The sequence below is a fragment of the Hyposmocoma kahamanoa genome, unplaced genomic scaffold (assembly GCF_003589595.1).
Source record: "Hyposmocoma kahamanoa isolate Upper Pololo Valley unplaced genomic scaffold, ASM358959v1 93, whole genome shotgun sequence".
Lineage (NCBI taxonomy): Eukaryota > Metazoa > Arthropoda > Insecta > Lepidoptera > Cosmopterigidae > Hyposmocoma > Hyposmocoma kahamanoa.
The window spans coordinates 19,544,566-19,565,178 of record NW_020654810.1 but is presented as its reverse complement, the minus strand read 5'-3'; the positions used below and the strand labels follow the sequence as shown (position 1 = coordinate 19,565,178).

At 37.3% G+C, this 20,613-nt stretch overlaps 1 protein-coding gene across 1 annotated transcript in view; it reads left to right on the top strand.

Annotated features, from left to right (window-relative positions):
* The first annotated feature begins 324 nt into the window (after positions 1–324).
* The window catches only part of LOC113237660 (nitric oxide synthase-like protein), a 196,305-nt gene continuing 176,016 nt past the window's right edge, over positions 325–20,613 (top strand). The window contains exon 1 of the mRNA XM_026474271.1: positions 325–403. The gene's annotated coding sequence lies outside the window, so the exon portion shown is untranslated. The remainder of the gene's footprint in view (positions 404–20,613) is intronic.

The following is a 20,613-nucleotide window of genomic DNA, read 5'->3' as shown; positions in this document are numbered from 1 at the left end:
GCTCGCGAATCATTAAAAATATGTAAAACAAGAATGCCAACTCAATAAAAACAGTGCAACAGTCATGCACCGTATGTTCGGGTTTGGTTGATTCCATTAACAAAACCACCAGAGACTTAAAGCCGTCAAAATGATGTCCCAGCACTTGACGAGCATGTTTGAACAGCTCGGCAATTTTACAAAGAACAACTTGACGCATAATAGTAAGCTAGTTAAGGAAAAAGAAAATAAAACTACAGCGAATCACGTAGGTGTGGGAGGCGCAGGTGGTGGGGGCAACCAGAATCCTTCTCCATCGCATAAACATGGACAACCTCCAACGCCGCTCAAGAAACCCTTCAAGCTGAGGAATGTTGCTTCGAAGGCCGAATGCTACGACACATTGTACGGGAACAGCACTATCGTAAGTTTATACATGTTTATTAATTATATCTTATTTAAGATAACTTTCGTTTATAATAGAGGTGAAAAATTTTTGAAAATTAATGCAATCTTGCATTCTTTTTCAAGATATCAGGAAATATGTTATCGTTTAATTTCTTAAAATTTCTAACACGCAACATTCGATTGTTTATTTTTTTTTCAATTTCGGGAAGCATAATCAATAAAGTATAGTCATTTTTAGATTTCCATTTACAAAAAACAACACTCAGACCACAGACATCGTATAATACTACTAGAAGATACTGTTGCCGTTAGTTGAAAAATGACAAAAACTTGTGACAAAAACTCAAAACCAAGAAAATAATTTTTAAAGAAATGAAATTAAAAAACATCTGCTTTTCTCTTGCGGTAACTTCTTATCTTATCAATCTAGGAAAAAATAGAAATAGTGACAGGTCAGCCTTTTTTACTGATCACGGCAGTACCAATACATAACATTTTTATTAAAAAAATCATATACGACATTTCAGCTTACGGCGGCAGTATATATGTATATGTCTGTGACTCAGAATATATCATATATTACAATTATTTCATATTGTCTTACTGTCCTATACACCACTAAGTAGGCAACTTTGCAACTTCTTTATTAGGTAGCTCATAAACAAATTAGTGAATGACGTAATTCTATGACAAAAGAGCTTATAATGAAATCACGGTTACATCAAAGTAAGTCACAGGTAATTTTTATCATTACGCGAAGGCCATGAGGTAATTGGTATTCCCGCTTCATGGCCGTGACTTATTTTCCGTATTGAGGTGTAGATACGCTTATCGGTATGATAATGCAACAAGCGTTCTGATTTAGACCACTTGTAATGCTAATATTGGTTCCAAATGGGATTAATCATCGTGATAATGTCTTTTTGTTCACAAATTATTCAACTAAAACAATTATAAGCTATTATGTAATAGTTTGTTCTTTTTAGATCAAAGTGTGGAGAACGCAATGAATGGTACTTTGAATTCAATTTATTGGCACACGATCTCTAATGGTTTTTTCCCGATAAAGTGCCAATAATTGAAAGGCTACTTTATTCCACTAGATAATTAGCTTCAGTAAAATATCTGAGACGCTGATCGACACGTCACCAGTGCGTCTATGATGAAATGAAAAGGCGTATCTTTTCCTGTACATTGTGGATTCCAGGACTTGATTTGAATCACTGTATTATCGTCCCTCAATTGCACGAACGTTCATTATCTTTAATGTTCCATTATATCATAACATGACGTTGTCTCTAGTTTTGCTTCGTTAACGGTAATTTAGGTAATGATATGTATACGTACATTGTGTTCTGCAAATGACTATGTTCTTTATTTATTTATAAAAAAAAGAAGTTTTACATTGTCGCGTGGTTCTGACTTCCAAACTGGCACGACACTGAATATTGGAAGTCAGATTATTCCCGATGAGATACAATTAGTAGAAACATTCTGTTTATTTTATTTAGACACTTATTTCTGGCCACATGACCCCTATAATATACACCTTAAGGACTAACAAACATACAATATAATATAACAATAAAATAAACTAAATACCTAATCTCCACATATTTCACTTGTCGGCTACGTGTGGCGCAATCTGGTATCAGGTAACCGGCCGCGGAATCGTCGATATATGTCACTCTTCGGCCAAAACTCTTCCTACCTGAAGGTCGACAGATGTTCCGTCGGCACTCTCACCACAAAGGAATTAAAATTTACGTTGTGGCGGGACTCCAACCGCTCGAACCTACGTGTCTGTTTAGCGTTTAGTCTGATGTACTCCACTATCTCCTCGTTACTACACTACTAGACTTCGTGGAGTAATGTAGTCGCGACAAATACAGCAGCGTCGTCGGTATGGCCGGACGGAGCAAGAAGTTCGATCCTGTCGGTGCTGTACCACACAGGTTACGGCTGGTGCACTACCTCTTCCTCTTCACCACCTTTGTGAAGCCGTCCTCGTCACACTGGTCCGTTTGCCTCTGTGGTTGTGCAACATCAGAGACAGGCTCACGGGGATTACTTTTACTCTTAGCAGTTTGCCGCCTCTCTCTATTGCACAAAGTTTAACGAGAAAAAGAAAAAAATATAATTATATAACCATTGACTTACAATCATATGGACGTCGGGTCCGCGCTAAAAAGTGTCTGCACTTGTAAGGCGCTAAAATCGTATACAGAGCGCGACACTCCGCTTTAGTCTTCATTTGTTCTACGGACAGCGCGATACTGCGATGACATAACAATTTAAATTTCGAATAGGTTGACTTGGGACATTTTTTTCGTGGTTTTTGTATTAGACCCGTCGTCCATTTATTTGTAAGTCAATGTATATAACACATATAATGATAATAATACTAAAAACAAAAATATAAAACAAACAGTATATAAAAGATTAAACAAGCGACAATGATTGGCTTTTTCAGGTGGAGGGATCTGATACTGATCACGCGAATTCTTGCTCTGCCATCGTTAGTTGATAGGGCGCTGGTGACAAAAACTCAAAACCGAGAAAATAATGTATAGAGAAATGAAATTAAAAAATATCTAGTGTTCTCTTGCGGTAACTTCATACCTTATCCACTCAGGAAAAAATAAAAATAGTGACACATCGGCCTTTTTTTACTGATCACGGCAGTATACACAATACATTTTTTGAAAAAAATTCACATTTTTTTTTTATAAAATAAAATATAGGTGCGCAATTGACCTCCATCTCACCTGATGAAAAGTGACGATGAGGTCGACGATGGAGCATGCACACCTAAATACTGCCTATTCACTCTCGCCTTGAAAAGGTCCAAGTTATAACGTTCAGGGAACAAGTCTGCAGGCAGGGAATTCCACTCCATAGCCGTTCGCCATATAAATGTGGAAGCGTAACGCTTCGTGCGAATCTTTGGAATTTCCACAACATAGGGGTGGAACCCAAGCCTACGCCTAGTTCCTCGGTGATGGAATGGATGGATGGATGGATTAAATCGTGTAATTCCATCGCACACTCTCCGTGATACATCCTGTAAAATATTGATAAGCAGGCAACTTTACGGCGGTGTTCAAGGCTGTGCCGTTTCGCCTCCACTAATTCCGAGTCACCTATAAGCCTCTTGGCACGGTTGTCAATTGAATCCAAAGTGGCCAGTTGATATGTCCCAGAGCCATCCCAAAGGTGGCAGCAGTACTCCATGCACTGTCGGACTTGTGCGTGCTTGGTACAGCTGAAGCAACTGTCCCGGTGTAAAGTAACGCTTCACCCCGGAAAGGATCCCAAGCTTCCTTGCTGCACATGCGCACTTTCAAGTCACATGTTTGTGATCATTCGTCAAAAGTACTTTTATCGCATGAAAGTCATAAAAATTATAGTACACATGAATTGGGAACTGGTACATCTGACACCCTACTAGTTAGATGCAAATGCATTCAAAGATACTGTCAACTCGAATAGCGGATTACCCAATATAGATAACTGTCACTATTCTATCAATTTAGAAAGCGGACAGTTTCGATTTAGGGTAGTTAGATAAATCCTACCATTGGTATAATAAAGCCACACGTGATCGTACGCCAAAAGTGCATTTATCAAGTAAAAGTCGCAAAAATTTTGAAAACAAAGTAATCCTCCTATTTAAGAGGATTGTCGGTGTAGCCTTCTCCAATCCTTACGGTTCATAGGTAGTTTCTTAACCTCTTTATAGATGTTCATTTTGATTTTCTTTGTTATTTGTTCATTATGTGAAATTTTAGAACTCATATTTAAGCATGATAACATTTATGAAGTTCTTATGTTTTTGTGATTGTTACAAGTAGAAAGTAAAAGTATTTTTTAACTGACTTCAAAAAAGGAAGTGCTTCTCAATTCGACGGTTTTTTTTTGTATGTATGTGCGATAACTCATTGTGACACGGCACGTAATATATTTGTGAACCAATTATGACGATTATTTTTTGTTGCAAGGAGGATACCTTATTGGTCCTATTTAAATTTGAAGAAAATAATCCACCTCTGAAAGTGCCAAACTAGAGCATTTCGGTAACCGATTGCAATAAAACTTGGCAAAGATATGCAATTCCACGAACTTTTGAAGTCGGTTTTTTTTCTGAAAAAAAGTTATTCGGATTTAAATCACGTATATTGGTTTTTTCAAACACATGTTTCAGGCACTTTACAGGTCCCAGGTTAGTCAGCCGTGACTATGGGACCGGTTAAGTGACCAAAACGTTGGTGAGTTTAAAAAAAAAATTCGCGATATATTCTCCGTGGCCGAACGGTTACCATGTTGGACTGCCATGCAGAGGTTCCGGGTGTGATTCCCGGGCCGGGAGAAATATTTGTGTGGCCTACATTTATTTCTCTCATGAGTTTGGATGTAATTCGTGGTTGTCTATGTGTGTCCCAATGGCACCCGCGACGCAGGGGTTTCCTTACTACGGGGTAATAAAAAGAAATAAAAAAATATTTTCAATAACAAGACCATGTTATTTTTTCATGTTAGCAAATTATCCCTTTCCATCTTTTCTTTAAAATTAACGGTATATTGTTTTCTGATAAACAGGAGTAATTTATCCTTAAGAGCCTCATAAAACGAGATTGCCTACATTACTTATAGGAACATTTATGTCAACTAAATATCACACTCTTGGTGTTATATCTGCAAAAGAAAATTTTAAACCTTTCTCGTTTAAAAGGTTTCAAGGTTTAAAATTTCTCCGAACGAAATTGGTCGATAACTTTATATTTAGAGGTAATAGATTTGAATCATTACCTTTAAATATCCCGGGACCTCTGCGAGGCAGACCAGCATGGTAGTCGTTCGGCCACGGAGGCAATTAATGTATAATTTAAATTTTTTTTTTTTTATTTATTTATTTATTTATATTCAGGTTACTGAGACCCATAGATACATACCTTACAGACTAACATACATAACAATATAAAATAACACTAATTACTAATTTAACACGTATTTAGGTTGTCGGCGACGTGTGGCGCCATCTGGTGTCAGGCAACCGGCCACGGAATCGCCGGTATAGGACACCCTTCGGCCAGAACTCCTCCTTCATGAAGGTCGACAGATGTTCGGTCGGCACTCTCACCACAAACGAATTAAAGTTCACGTAGTGGCGGGACTCCAACCGCTCGACCCTCAGGGTGTATTTGGATTTCAACCTGATGTACTCCACTATCTCCTCAGACTTCGTGGAGTAATGCAGGCGTGACAGGTACAGCAGCGTTGTCGGGATTGCCGGACGCAGCAAAAAGTTGGACCCTGTCGGTGCAGTGCCGCACAGGTTACGGCTGGTGGGCTTCCTCTTCTTCTTCTCCACCTTTGTGAAGCCGTCATCGTCGCACCGGGCCGTCTGCCTCTGTGGTTTTGCAACTTCAGAGACAGGTACACGAGGTTTTTTCATCCCCTTCGTTGATAGCTGCCTGGCTTGTGGTTGTGGAGCAACGGGTCGGTTAACAGCTGCGACAGCGGCGTAATCACGTGGAGGGGTCAACGTGTTTACGCGTGACGTCTCCGCCGGAGCGGACAATCGAGGGGCGGGGCGCGGGGAAACGCGCTCAGCGACAGCGGTCGGTGACGCATCCGTATGGGCCGACTCAAAACTGCCGATAGATGCATTATGTGCCCCGCGACGAGTATTCACGTTACAGGCCTCGGGTGACCTACTTACCGAAGTTGCACTACTCAGTAATACAACTTGGGCACGTAACTCACAGATGGTGTTATCCGAAGCCTCCAATTTACATTGCACTTCGGCCAGACTTGCTTTCAGGGATGTGATGTCCTTAAGCAGCCTAGTGACATCGACATGGTCGAACGTGACAGGGGGCAGCTTGTGCAGCTCCTTTGCCACGAAAGCAGGCACGTCGTCTGGGTCGGTTTCCTTTAACATCGTTATAATGTCCTGGATACTCTTCGTTCCTCCATCCCTCCGGCGAGATGGCATCTGCTCGGCCTTGCCAAGCACACGGAAAAGCAGCGCCTTGCCACTGCAAATCTCATCTTCTTTAAAGTTTGATTTGCAGATCTGCATGATGCTGATGATGAAAATTAATGTGTTATATTCATGTTTGTTTTAATTGTTTTCAGCTAAATTGGCATAGGTAGATGGATCTACGAGTGTAGGTAGATTTTTAATACTATTTTCTCCAATTTATTGGACTCAGCTGCACCTGATTACCTCAGATGTCGGTCGGGATCACCTATCATTTTCATATATATTTTTCAAAGCTTACAGCACATCCTTTTATACACGCAACCTATGGGTAACCAACCAAGTATACGCAGCGGACTTATAGTGATCTATATGTCCAGTATAATAACGCCCGTGGCACTGCTGCGCGTCAGGAATGTTCGCGAAGGCGCGCACGAATGACTTTTACGCTATAATGAGGAAACGGTGCGCCTCCGCGCTCACTCGTCTCCTCGCCAGCACCAACCGACTCTTGAGGATGTTCGTTGATTAGTGGGACTGTCCAATACTTCGCCACTGGATGCAGCTTCACACTTAGCGTCGGGGAATTCCAACGATAACACGATGTTTTACGACCACTATAGTTATAAAATACTAACATTACATTATAAGTTGTAATCACGAATGAAAATAAAACAAAGGAAGTGACTTAAGCCTCGACTAGAACCGATGTCGCCACAACTCACACATTCTTAATTTGAAAACCACAAAATCTTGATATTGATTGGTCGTAGTTTCAAATATAAAAAGAAAATATATTCTAGATTGTGTGTGTGTTAATATAATTTAAACTTTACCGTGTTGGCATATCGTTGAAAGTTCAATACCATCAATACCTATTATTGCAAGTTACGACGTTTTGATATTATGTTGAAATTTCAATCATTGTGCTGCCTTCTAGCGGTTTATTGCTGAACTACGACGAATCGGAGTTATCAATTTAGATCTCCAAAAAAGAAGCGATAATATTGATAGGGTATAAGCTTTACTTACGTTTCTTGTAACAAAAAAAATATTTCGATAAGCAGTTAATTGAAAATTTATTAAAATAAGACATTTCGATGGTATGAAATACCACCAAGAGTAATATTTTTGGTGCGGTTGTTATTTTTGCACTCCAAAACGGCACAATACGGCATTTTTCTAGGATTTTAGAGAATTTGCACGAAAGAATGACACAACCATACCATAGAAAGCGAAAGTGGCAGGGACTTAGCTCAGATAGGTTTTTCGAGACCTATAGTTTGCACGCGTCGGACACTAACTAACCACTTCTACTCTATTTATTCTTCTGTGGTTTTAATACTAACAAGCTATGGATTGTATCCGAAATAAAATCTTTTATTATTATTATTATTATATATTACTATATCTTTGGTAGGGATGCGGACTGCGTTTTTCCTGTAACCTCAAGCTCTCTATTCCGTCTCACCGCACTAGTTTTTTGTCCAATTCGTTTAGCCTTCAGGCAATCAGTCTTTGGAACACGTTCTCGCTTTACGTAAGACAAGCTCAAAGCAAATTATCTTTCTAGAGCATATTGCGCAAGCATCTGTTTGTCTATCTTCAAGCTCTAGACTCTGCATAATGATGCTGCAGTAGGTATTTTTGTAATATTATATAATTATCTGTGTTTATTATACAGGTATACTTTATTTCTTTTATATTATAATTATTTTATTAACAGTCAAATTTTGGCTCAATATACATTATTCAAGTGCAATAACAATGTAAAGTTTATTTTTTTATTTGGCTCAACGGTAGAGAACGCGTTAAGGAATTAAGGCCGCCACCTTTAACTACTTTGTATGGTAAATATTGGAAAAATAATAAATAAAATATTCAACTGCCAATTTGTAAATATTTTTTTATCTACATGTCATAACCAGTTTATTTTTCTGTTCGTCATTTTAAATACAAATAGGGAATAACTACTTTCCGAATAAAATGTTAATCTTCGAATAATAACTCATTGAATGATAGTTTCATATAAAATGAACTGTCACAAGTGAGGCAAAAATCCAATTCATGTAGGCGTAAGCAACTTGTATTTACGCTCGTCGGCGCGTATAGAAATATAGAAATAATGATGCCATGGATTATCATTTCCATCAAAAGTGGGGAAATTGTCTCTTGTTTAACTCATCACTAAGTTAATAAATACTACCCAATTTTTATTTAATTCATATATGAACAAAAACCTAAAAGCGAGTTTAAGTGCCACTATCGAATTTGGCTTTAGATATGAAATTTTGGTTATATAAATAGCCTGATATTATCTGTGCATTAACACATGAAAAGTACATGGTAACAATAAAAAACCTGAACCTGAAAGTTATTTATTCACGACTTTGGATGGCTGACAATGACTTTTTTAGTCAGTGTCAGTTCCCAGAAATAAGTTTAGTTAAAAACTTTTGAGTCTGGGGAAGACATTTGTTTTTTAAATGAGTCCTGTATGATAATTAATATGAAGAATAATTATTTTCACACGAAACTAACGAAGGCATTTTGCCTTGAATACGACGGTCTCCTCAGTGACCCTACTGGGGGCCTTCTTGTGTACGCCTCCATCTATGGAGCGTAGCTATGGAAAGAATGGCGAAGCCGTTGCAGTGTCTTTAGACATTTCTAAAGCTTTTGACAGGGTCTGGTACGCAAGCCTTTTAAGCAAGCTTCCTTTTTATGGGCTTCCCACTGACCTTTGCAATTGGATTTTGGATTTCTTGAGTGAACGTTCGATTCGAGTGGTCTTAGAAGGCTACTCTTCTGAACATCGGGCAATAGATGCCGTTCCTCAGGGTTCCGTACTATCCGCAACTCTCTTTCTGCTGCATATCAATGATATGTTAATTCCAGATGCCTTTGGGTATGCTAATGACAGCACAGTTGCAGCACAATGCAAGTCTGCGGAGAAGAAATCCAGTGTCATTGGGGGACTAGGCGTAGGCTGGGATTCCACCACTATGTTGTGGATATTCCAAGGATTCGCACGAAGCGAATCGCTTCCACATTTACATGGCGAACGGCTATGGAGTGGAATTACCTGCCTGCAGACTTGTTCCCTGAAAGTTACAACTTGGACCTTTTCAAGGCGAAAGTGTATAGCCATTATTAAAGTTTACGTGCTACATCGCCGACATCATCGTCACTTTCCACCAGGTGAGACGGAGGTCCAATGCGCACTTATTTTTTATAAAAACAGGCAAATACTAAATATATTCCGTAAAATAGCTAATGTAAATTCCCCATAATGTTGTCGCGGCGGTGAACATTTGTAGAAATTCTGCAACCGTCGTATAATTATTTTGAAACAGAATAGCGAAATGGGGAGAAAAAATTCCTTACTTTTACTAAACATTTTCGTATCTTGTTGCAACGAAATTAATTTTCTGTTTTAGTGAATATTTACATAAAAATACAAATTGAAACGCGTTATTTCCTTGATGAATAGATGTTAGTATCTATTTTATGTTTGTCTGACGTATTTTTATATTCATTTATCGTACGTTTCTTCATTTTTAGCTAAAATTCTTGAGCTGTTCGCGGTGCAAGTTGACCTTGAGCACTGACGGCCCGCCCGCTTGTGTAAGCCTATTTGGGTCCCTACAATTTGCCTCACTTAACGTGTGCGGAATAGGTTTCTATGCGTTATTATTCTAAGATTTTAATATCATAATACAAACATTGCACAGTTTCAATGTTACTGAAATACATTTCGTGCGAAATATATAATGCAGCTGAATTCTACAAAGTTTTATGAAAATTTAATGTTGAATTTTATTAATATAATATGTTACAGTTTTCTTTGTGGCGTCATCTCTGCGAATAAAACTATAAAAGGAATGTGAATTTTTACGGCATGACAGTGATGTCCCACGTAGTGAGAAGGTATGGAATCTTAGTATGGAATCATGTGTACAAAAGTCACGTGAGGCAAACGTGGCCGGAACGCAATAAAACACCGTCTTTTGTTTGGAACAATACTTGAACTTGTGACACGTACCTTACGAAAGCTTTGAAATGGAATTCTTCGAAAATGTATATATATATGTTGTCCTTAAGATATATTGGAATCTTTAATTTCTCATCACAATATCGTATTACGTCATATATTATCATCATACATCATATTAATATCAGAGGTACAATGATAGTTGAAATATTTTTACGTTTCTAAGAACATAAATGTTGTATAGCTTAAACATTCTTTTAAATACAACAAATCATATAGTAGCAGGAGCGGTCCTTGTGAAAGAATTCGTCCAGGGAACTACTGTCACCTTAACTATTTCTGCCGCCAAGTAGTAATGTGAGCATTACTGCGTTCCGGTTTTGAAGGGTAAGGGTGCTGGTGATATCACAGGCACATGGGACTTTTCAATCCGTCCCATCACTTGTATTAAAAAAAATCTCAAAATTTACCAAAATGCAAATGTTATGACAAGGAGAGCTATATATGTATGTATATGAAACTGAATTTTATAACTCTAATATTGATACTTAAAAAGTTGTCAATTGATTTCGTTTGTAGAATCTTTAAATCGCTTTCCTGCAGGCTTAGCATGACGGGAAATAGACAAAACTTAAGCGGGTAAGGATATTTTTCTCTTCTCTACCGATTAGTGTTGTGTGTGGCTTTATGACACTAATGGTGAGTTTTGATATCCATAAATAGAGCATCTATTATTTACAATACCTTAACATAACGCAAATCCTCTGTACGGTTATATGTTAACATTTTTTTAAGGTCCATTTCAGGTTGAATTAAAACTTTTTTCGGAATTTATTTTTATTTCTTGATTTAGAACTCCTTACTAAGCAACTGATATTGCTTTTTAAAATTAAAAGCGCGAAAATAAATAAATGAAATAAAAAAGTTACACGGGATTTAACTACTAGTGTACTAGTCGAATTATGAGACGAAAGTGGCAATACTGTCCACCGTATTCACCAGATTTGGCTATGTTTTACTTTTTTTATCCGATTTTTTAAAGATTTGCATCAAATGCTTATGCATAAACAGAGGCTTACTTTTCAGTTTGACAAAAAAATATTTTTTTGATGGATTGAAGAAGTTGAGATATCTCTGGTCATGGTTTAAAGAGTTAAAATGAAATTACGTAAAAAATAAACCATGAAAAACAAAAAAAAACTTTTTTTTCTTAGTCATGGACTTATCAAACCGCCCTCGTAGTACACTTACAAACTGTCTTAACGGCCAGGTTAATGATAATGATTATGATAGTAGAAGATAATTAGTTAGACATATAAGTGACAGTTAGGGAAATTGGTTATCATTATTCACACGCATCCCGATCCAATAGACTCCCATGAGACTATTTGATCGGGAATCGAATGAAGAACTTCATTATGTGCAGGTCATCTATCAGGTATTATGATATAAAATGACGACCAAGTTGTCTGCCTGGTGGTAAGTGAAACGCTTATCCATAACAGTTGCAATGCTACGTGCCTGTCACCTTGAGACATAAAGTTGACAAGTCCCGCGTAGAAACAGGTATGGTGGCATTGCCTCCGTGGAGGAACTTTTTCACAAGGAACTCTATTGCTACAATAGGTCTTTCAACAATACAAGAGCTCTGCTATCTATTGAGCAGTAATGGCACGTCTACATACACTAGGTCGTTGGGTCGTTTAGTTTAGACGAGCCAGCGTCGAATGCGGCAATCCGTCTACACAGTGTAGATTGCCGTCTACGACGTTTTGGTAGCGGTAGAGCTGCTTGTGTTATTTTATTGCAGTACTTCCCTGGACGAACTCTTGTTCACCTAACCTTACCTATTTCCACCACCAAGCAGTAATGTGACCATTACTGTGTTCCGGTTTTGAAGTGTAAGGGTGCTGGTGAAATTACAGGCACATGGGAGTTGTCAACTTATGTCTCAGGTGACGGGTGCAGTGGCAGCGCCCCTTCGGTCTCCGGAACAGGCGTGTCACTTACCACCAGGCAAGCGCCTTGTCCGTCCCATCATTTGGTATGATAAAAAGGCTGTTTTCTTGCAGATGATGGTTTTAAATCTATCAACCACACTGCAAGAACGAGGCAGCCCCATCAACATCCTAAGGCTATTTTTATACTCGTATGTTATTGGAACCGCAAGGCCCTAACATATTTTTAGTATCATTGAACGATTAGCGTAAGTTTACTTGTCTTTTGTCATCGTGCGAACTTGCTGCATATAACTTTTTATTTCCAGCTTAATAATATTTCCAATTCTTCGCCATAAATTCTTTTCCAATTCAATTTTCAAATGGTTTTCGTAAGACGTTAATTAAAAAATTACACCAAGCTAATCGCGGATTAGCTGAAGACGGACAAAGCCAGTAGTTAACTTAAGCACCGTAACTGGTTAACTTTGTTAACAGCTTGGACACGTTAGAAATTGACTAAAGGAAGACGTACACTCAGGATTCAAGAACGGTTAGAATTTATTATACGTGCTATTTTGTAAGTATTTGCGATACAGGTTTTTTACTGTTTCTAACACATTAATATCATCAACATCCCACGTCCCACTGTTGGGTACGGATCTTCTCTAATGATAAAGTTTCTAACAATATTCTGAAATATTTGTAGCTCACATACTACGAGCTACCGGAACGTACTTCAAATTCAACTGCCATGTGTTTTTATCTTGTTCAAGTTTCTTTAACATAAAAAAATTGACTTACGTATTATTACGTATTATCTATACAATCTTAGGTAGGCTTGGGTTCCACCCCTATGTTGTGGATAATCCAAAGATTCGCACGAAGCGTTATGCTTCCACATTTATATGGCGAACGGCTATGGAGTAGAATTCCCTGCCTGCAGACTTGTTCCCTGAACGTTATAACTTGAGCGTCTTCAAGCCGAAACACGATTCATAAAAATTTTCACGATAGAATAAAAAACACAAACTTACCTCGAAATTTTACAGAATCGAATAAACCCTCTGTATTCAATAGGTACTTTACATATACTAATGATTTTTTCGTATCATCTGAAGTAAATAGAACACGTTATAGTATACGATGTATATTTTTCAAATGCATTTAATTTCGTTTGTAAAAAAATGAATTCTGAAATAAGCTCGACCTTAGCAAAATGAACCGTATTATTGGCATAGATCTTGAGCAGTAATTATTAAGTTTTGTTTATTTAATTATATAATTTTCTTCTTCTTCCTGTCCTTATCCCACGCCAGGTGGGGTTGGCATAATATTCAAGTAAATTAGTTTTAATATCATTGCTAACTTCTTGTTATTGGTCTTTCACAGTTCATGGAATATTATCACTTTGTGTGTGGTCGTAGATAGGAATATAAACCGCGGCAGCTTCCTGTGTGCTAAAGGCTTAAAAAGCTCTTCTGTGAACACGGAACTAATCCTTGTAAGCTTCGATCTGCCATTGTTTACCTCTAGCTACATTGTCGGACATTTTAAAAATATTTGAGTTTGGCTCTGGAATTTAATCTTGGCAACTAATCCGTTGGCCACAATATACATATATAAACTTGGCCTATAGTCTGAGTCTTTTTGACTTCTGTGCACGCAGTTTTGTTTACTTAGTTTACATAGATACACTTACGATCTTCACAATATGTATTTTCACCATATTGTAAAATGTTATTATAAATTGAATTACCCTTTATATTTTTTTCGTATTATGTGAAATTTTGTTCTCTTAGATATTATTATTAGAGGAATTTATAGATTTAGGCATTATTTTGCGGAAGTCCATGTAAATAAAAATAAAAATAAATTAAATTACTTCTCCGCGAACCCAGTGCAGGTTAAATCGTACAACATAAAAGTTCTGAAAGAGTTCATCTAGGGAAGTACTATAACTGCCACCTTACCTATTTCTGCCGCCACGCAGTAATGTAAGGATCACTGCATTTCGGTCTGGAAGGTTAAGTTGCTGGTGAAATTATAGGCACATGGGATTTTATGTGTTGAGATGGACTAGCAGTGCTCTACAGATCTTTGTGATTTAATGCTCTGAGTGGTACTACGTTTCACTTACCATCAGGTAGACGACTTGTTCGTCCCGTCACTTGGTATAAGGTAAATGCCAGCGCCAGGCCAATCTCACCTGAGAGCTATAATGTGACTAACGATGGTACGCGTTTGTGTAAAAAATGCCTATTAAATCTAGCTTTGACCTTAACCTTTTTTTATAACCAAGCTAGGGACGCACAAGTCTTGCGCCTGATGGTAAGCGACATACCTGTCCGTAGCAGTTACAGTGCCTCTCAGTGCTTTAAATCGCAAAGATCTAAGGGGTACTGCCACTGCGCCCATCACCCTGAGACATAAGTTGACAAATCTCATAAGCCTGTAATTTCACCAGCACCCTACCCTTCAAAACCGGAACACACTAAGGTTGACATGACTGTTTGGCAGCAGAAATAGGTAAGGTGACAGTATTTCCCTGGATGAGCTTTTACATGAGGAGCCCTACTGCTACTATCTAGTAGTCTATTGGAACATAGAAAACACCGAGTGCTAGATAGTCAATAACAAAAATACAATTGATCTGTAAAATGCTTGCGGTTGGTTTTTGCCAAAGATTTTATGCGCCCTTCGAAGCTTGCTTATAAATAAGTATAAAGATACCTCGAGACAATCAACTCCAAACTTCATCGACCTTAAAGAATTGAAAGCATGATACTTCCAAGTACAAACGTATAGGAAGGAAATAAATTCAGATCCAAATTCCTAGAGCACAAGTATTTATGATATTGGAATAAACCCCATTTGTTGTATCGTCCAGCTTTCGAGCTTACTTGCTTTCTTATGTCCGGTAGATCCCCTTTATGTGAAGGAACACAAAGATAAATCTGCTGTTCTTTGACAGAGGTCGCTCGAGTTCTTGTTCGAACAATACGACTCAGATGTTATCATTAGTATCTTGTTTAGAAAACTCTTTGTGCTATTAACACAATTGGTTGGAGTTAAAAGGAATTGTGTGACATTTCTTTGTCTTATCCAAGTCTACCAATTTTAAATCATCTCAGTTGTATGTCGATAGAGTGTTAATGGTAGGATTTTGTACGTTTGGTATTCTGCTAAGAGTTAAGAAGGCATCGAGCTGCTATTCAACTGCCATTGCAATTTTTTGGTATTCTGCTCTTCAATGGTGAGTCGACGGTACGTCGATGTCGTAGTTTGAAGAATAAGTTTATCTATCTACTATACTATCATGGTGGTGAAACATCCTGACATTCAATAAAATATTTAATTACAAGTTAATAGCGACCACTTGCGTGGCGTGAAAATTATCTTTAGATATCTAACTTAGATATCAATTAACACATTAAACACAACACTTATTAGTATACCAGTACACTTTATTTCACTGATTAATTATATTATACACGTAAAATTGAGCACAAAATGTAGTAAATTACTTTTAAATGTTTACAATATTTGATGATACGTGGAAAATTTTAGGCAAGCCGGTGAGAATTGTGTTATGTGGACGCCTCGCCATTGATAGCGACATCTCTAGCCAGGACTAGTAGCTGTAAAGGTATCTAACTGGGTGACGAAATACGGTTATAGATTTCTCATAGATGGCGCTACGGCTAAAAAGTCGTTGAAAACCAAATACAAAAGATCCGACAAACAAGCACGTAGAAAAATTCGTGAGGTCCGCTGGTTCGTCCCGTGGCTTATTTGGCATAGCGTCTGGCACGGCTTGCTAGAAGACGTCGGTTCGCATCCAGTTGGATCGAAGGAATTTTTTCTAAATGTTCGATCTTTGTATTAATAATAACACTAAGTTTCTCATTAAACGAGATAAAAATTAGGATCTGTTTCGTAATTTCCAAGCTAGTTTCAGTAAGGCAACAGCCATCGTTAGTGATCGAATGAATGAATGCCATCACTGCCATTCCACTGACACTTTATTGACACTCAACTGCCATTGTAACATATATTATCATAATTGCAATTTGATCTCAGCGGAATCACAATGGAATTATAATGACCAGTGGTTGCAAGAAAATTACCAGGTGGCATTGGGGCCCTAGATTTAATCATATCTACAAATGGGTTGCAGAATTTATAAATGTTCTACAAGCAAAAGTAATACCTCACCTACATTAATTATAACAATTCACATTCATAAGATTGTCTCGGAAGTTTTCCCCTGGTACACGAGGTTGCAGGGATTCTGTGGCGGTTGTACTTCCCCACAAACTGTGACTCATCTGTCAAGCCTGTACTGCTTGCTCTGATACATGCACGTTGGAGAAACTTATTAAAATCAAAGCTAAATACGACGGAGTTCCTGCCTGATAAAATTTATCTAGCTGTCGAAATTCTGTAGCTTTTTGAGAATTGTTTCATATTTCTAAAAGAGGCAATGGCTGATTCATATGTCTAAATAGCAAACTCAGGTTTGTCGACCGGCGACAGTGGCGGCGTGATGAGCGTGAAATCAGCATGGTATGTATTTTTAGGTGTTTAAAAAATCTAAAACATTATTAATACAAAGATCTAACACTTAGAAGACTTAGAAAAATTTCCAGTGAACCGGATGGATACGAATCAACTTTTTTCAGCAAACCATGTCAGACGCTAAGCCAACTAAGTCAGCCACGGAATGAACTAGTGGACCTTACTAATTGTTCTATGTTCTTGTTGCATATCTTTGTTTTTGATTTTTAACGACTTATTTAGCGTAGCGCCATCTGTGACAAATCTATTCTTCACTCAGCCGGGTACCTTTACCAGCTACCTTTATACCTTCTAGAGATCCATGTACACAATGAGTTTCAAAAAAAGAACGTCCTAATTATGTTAATTTAAATATCAAATATAACTGCCTCTGTGGCCGAACGGTTACCATGTCGGACTACCACGCAGAGGTTCGATTCCCGGAATCGAACCTTTAAAGCCGGGAGAAATATTTGTAAGGCCTACATTTATTTCTCTCGTGAGTTTGGGTGTAATTTGTAGTTGCCTACATAGGCAACTACACACACATGTGTGTCCATGGCACCCGCGACTCAGGGTTCCCCTAGTGCGGAGCTATATTGAGAGTGTGCGTTTAAAATATGACGCAACTCAAACGCTCTACTGCCTCCTGATTGGTTAAGGTGGCTTAAAGGTTTTGCAACAGGATCATAAACCTATTAAAAATAATTGGTTAAAATATAAGCTGTACTTGGCCAATTCTATTCTACACTTTGGGTTTTGGTTTTGCGCGTTTGTTTGGCTTTAAATATTGGTTGTTTCATTATTTTATTTACTCGTAGCAAAAGTATTGTATGCAATCGTTATATTATAATTATTATATTAATGTTTAGTGACACCTTTATTGACGACTCTCACGCACACTAAGAGGAATGTCAACTCACATCAGTACGAACGCACACACTACACATAGAAATGTTTTTGTACGACGAATGAGCGGTATACGAAAAAACTTAGTTAAGTTTATTATATATAGGAATATTTTGTTCTTTAAATGTAGTACATAAATATATAAAATAAAATATTATTAGGTCTTAAAATCTCGTTCCTATTACTTAGCACTCGGCAAAGCCTCGTGGCTTAAAAACGATTAAACCTCATTATGCAACGATTGCGTAAAATACTATTTAGATAGCATAAACTTTTTCTTGGACCTTAGTATGTACGGTAAATTATTGCAAATTTTTGGCGCCATAACTACATTTTAAAATTTGTAAAGCGTTTGACAATAAATTTAAATCGCATCTAGTGTTGAAACATAGCGTTCTAAATTATTTGTATTGTATTGAATTGTTTTACATTGTAAGTGACATAAAACGGCTCAGTCCGCCGCTAGCCAATACAGCACGGTTTACTGCAGACCTACTCTACTCGTAACGTCCGATTTGGGGGATTTTCTCCCAACGTCGATACTGCGTCTATGCTCCGATTTATGTAGAACTGTGACAATGAAATTCAATTCCGCATTTAGCAAAGCAAATGACTGTAATTCCACATTAAGTAAAGCGAAATAGTATGTTCGAGGGCTTATGACAACTTATGGTTTATTCATGAAAAGTAATGGCATTGTGTTCACAAACAAAACAAACGAATTATACAAACGCGAAAGGCTTACTGCGTGTCTTGCATAGAAATTAAATTTTTTACATAGAAAGTGGCATCTTTCTTAATAAAAGTTGTATATATTTGATGTATATTATGTAGATTTATATAACATACACTCAACAAAGTGTCTAGGAATCAATCACGTTTTTGCTAATTACTGGAAACCATATTTTTAATGAATTTTTTAACACCAATGGATTTCATTGGTCTATTTCATTTGCAAATTCAATTTATAAAATTGACCAGAAAAAAATCCATCGGCGTTAAAAAAAGCTAATTAAAATACCTATTTTCAGTAAGTGGCAAAAACGTGCTTGATTCCTAAGCGTTTTTGATGTATGTATTTATATAATTATGAATACAAAGATCGAACACTCAAAAAAATTTTTTTATCGACCCGGTATGACTTGAACACACGTCCATGCTGCACCGTAGCATTGCTCTAACCATCTGAGTCACGGCTCCCGTTACCGAGTCGTCGAAATTCTCCTATGTGTTTTTGTTACATAGCTTTGTACCGATTTTTTCGGCATTCGTCGCAGTAACTTTTTTGTATTCATAATTATAACAAAACAGTGAAGGTTTCTCTCGGAGTCTGGAGATTTCTCAAAAAAATCTCATTGAATTAAGAGTATAGAAATTTGAAAATGCCCAACCCAAACCGCTTTGGGCCTATGTAGAGGAGACCCGTGCCTAACAATGGGAATACTACATAAATATTAGATTTATTTGTAACAATACCGCAACAATAGCATCATTTTAAGTAAAAACTTTCGTGACAAAATGTAGTTCGAGGATTTTTAGCAGCACTCCAGTGCTCCTTGTGAAAGAATTTGTCGAAGGAAGTATTGCCACCTTACATATTTCTGCTGCCAAGCAGTAATATGAGCATTACTACGTTTCGGTTTTGAAGGGTGCTGGTGAAATTACAGGCACAATGAGACTTGTCGACGTATGTCTCAGGGCGTTGAGCGAAGTGCAGTGACTAAAAAGGATCTATACATATTTACTTCTATATCTACATTTTTCAAAGTATATTAATAAAAGTAAGTATATTAATTATTTCATACATTTGTTTTCCATCGCATGTGAAGATTGGTCGGATCGGTTAAGCGGAAAACAACATACAAACAAGCAGAGGGCCTATTATGTAAAAGATTTCAGTCAAAGTTCTATCGGCATTATAAGCAAATGATTGGAGTTTCTGACTTCTCTTGTGAACTCAGTAAAACCTTCCGAAATCCATTGAAACTCTTTCTTTCCTTTTAAGAAATTTATTATCTGTTTTAATAATGTGAATCGCGAAAAGTTCGCTTTTTTAATTAAAATTTGTTAACTTTTGTCGTGCAGGTTGTTATTTTGTTTTTTAGGAATCGAGTATTAGAAGGAAATAAATAAAAATCTATTTCAATTTAAGAATTCGAAGCACTCACATCGGTTTTTATTTATCGTGGCTCAGCAAACAATACCGCTCGAGTCGAACGTCGTTGGTCGTTTTCACTTTTGATGTCTGAGACCGTACGAAAGTATTTGACTAATGACTTCAATTCTATAACATGTACTAAGTATATTTCTTTTTTTTCGCGTTTCTGTGTTTGTAGCGACTTTCATTTTAATCTGTTATGTTGAAAATGCTTAATAAATAAATCGACGGGTCCGAAACACAGCACAATATGTGTATGAACTTTGTAAAATTAGTAATTTTTAGTACATTTTTCGTAGCCTTTTGTACTGTGGAATACAATAAGCAAATTTCTAAGTATAACACAAAAATGATTTAGTTACAAATCCGGTACATTATACCATTGAAAAATGCACGAAAATGACATTGTAATGGCTAACAAGTTACTTGGTATACTGAGTTACCACATTCATGCGAGGATCGTGCTTTTGCCGATTGATGCGCTGTGGCAGATATGTTTGTCATACAATGCGTACGTTTATAAAAGTTTCTTTTACAAGCTATTAAATTAATGTAAGAAATAATGATATTGGCGTCAATAAACAGTGACGTCTAGAAACCGTCCGCCGCCATGTTGCGCGTGAATGCCAGTGATCATTGATACATGTGTGATGTGAGTAGTGCTTATTTAACCTGTGTAATT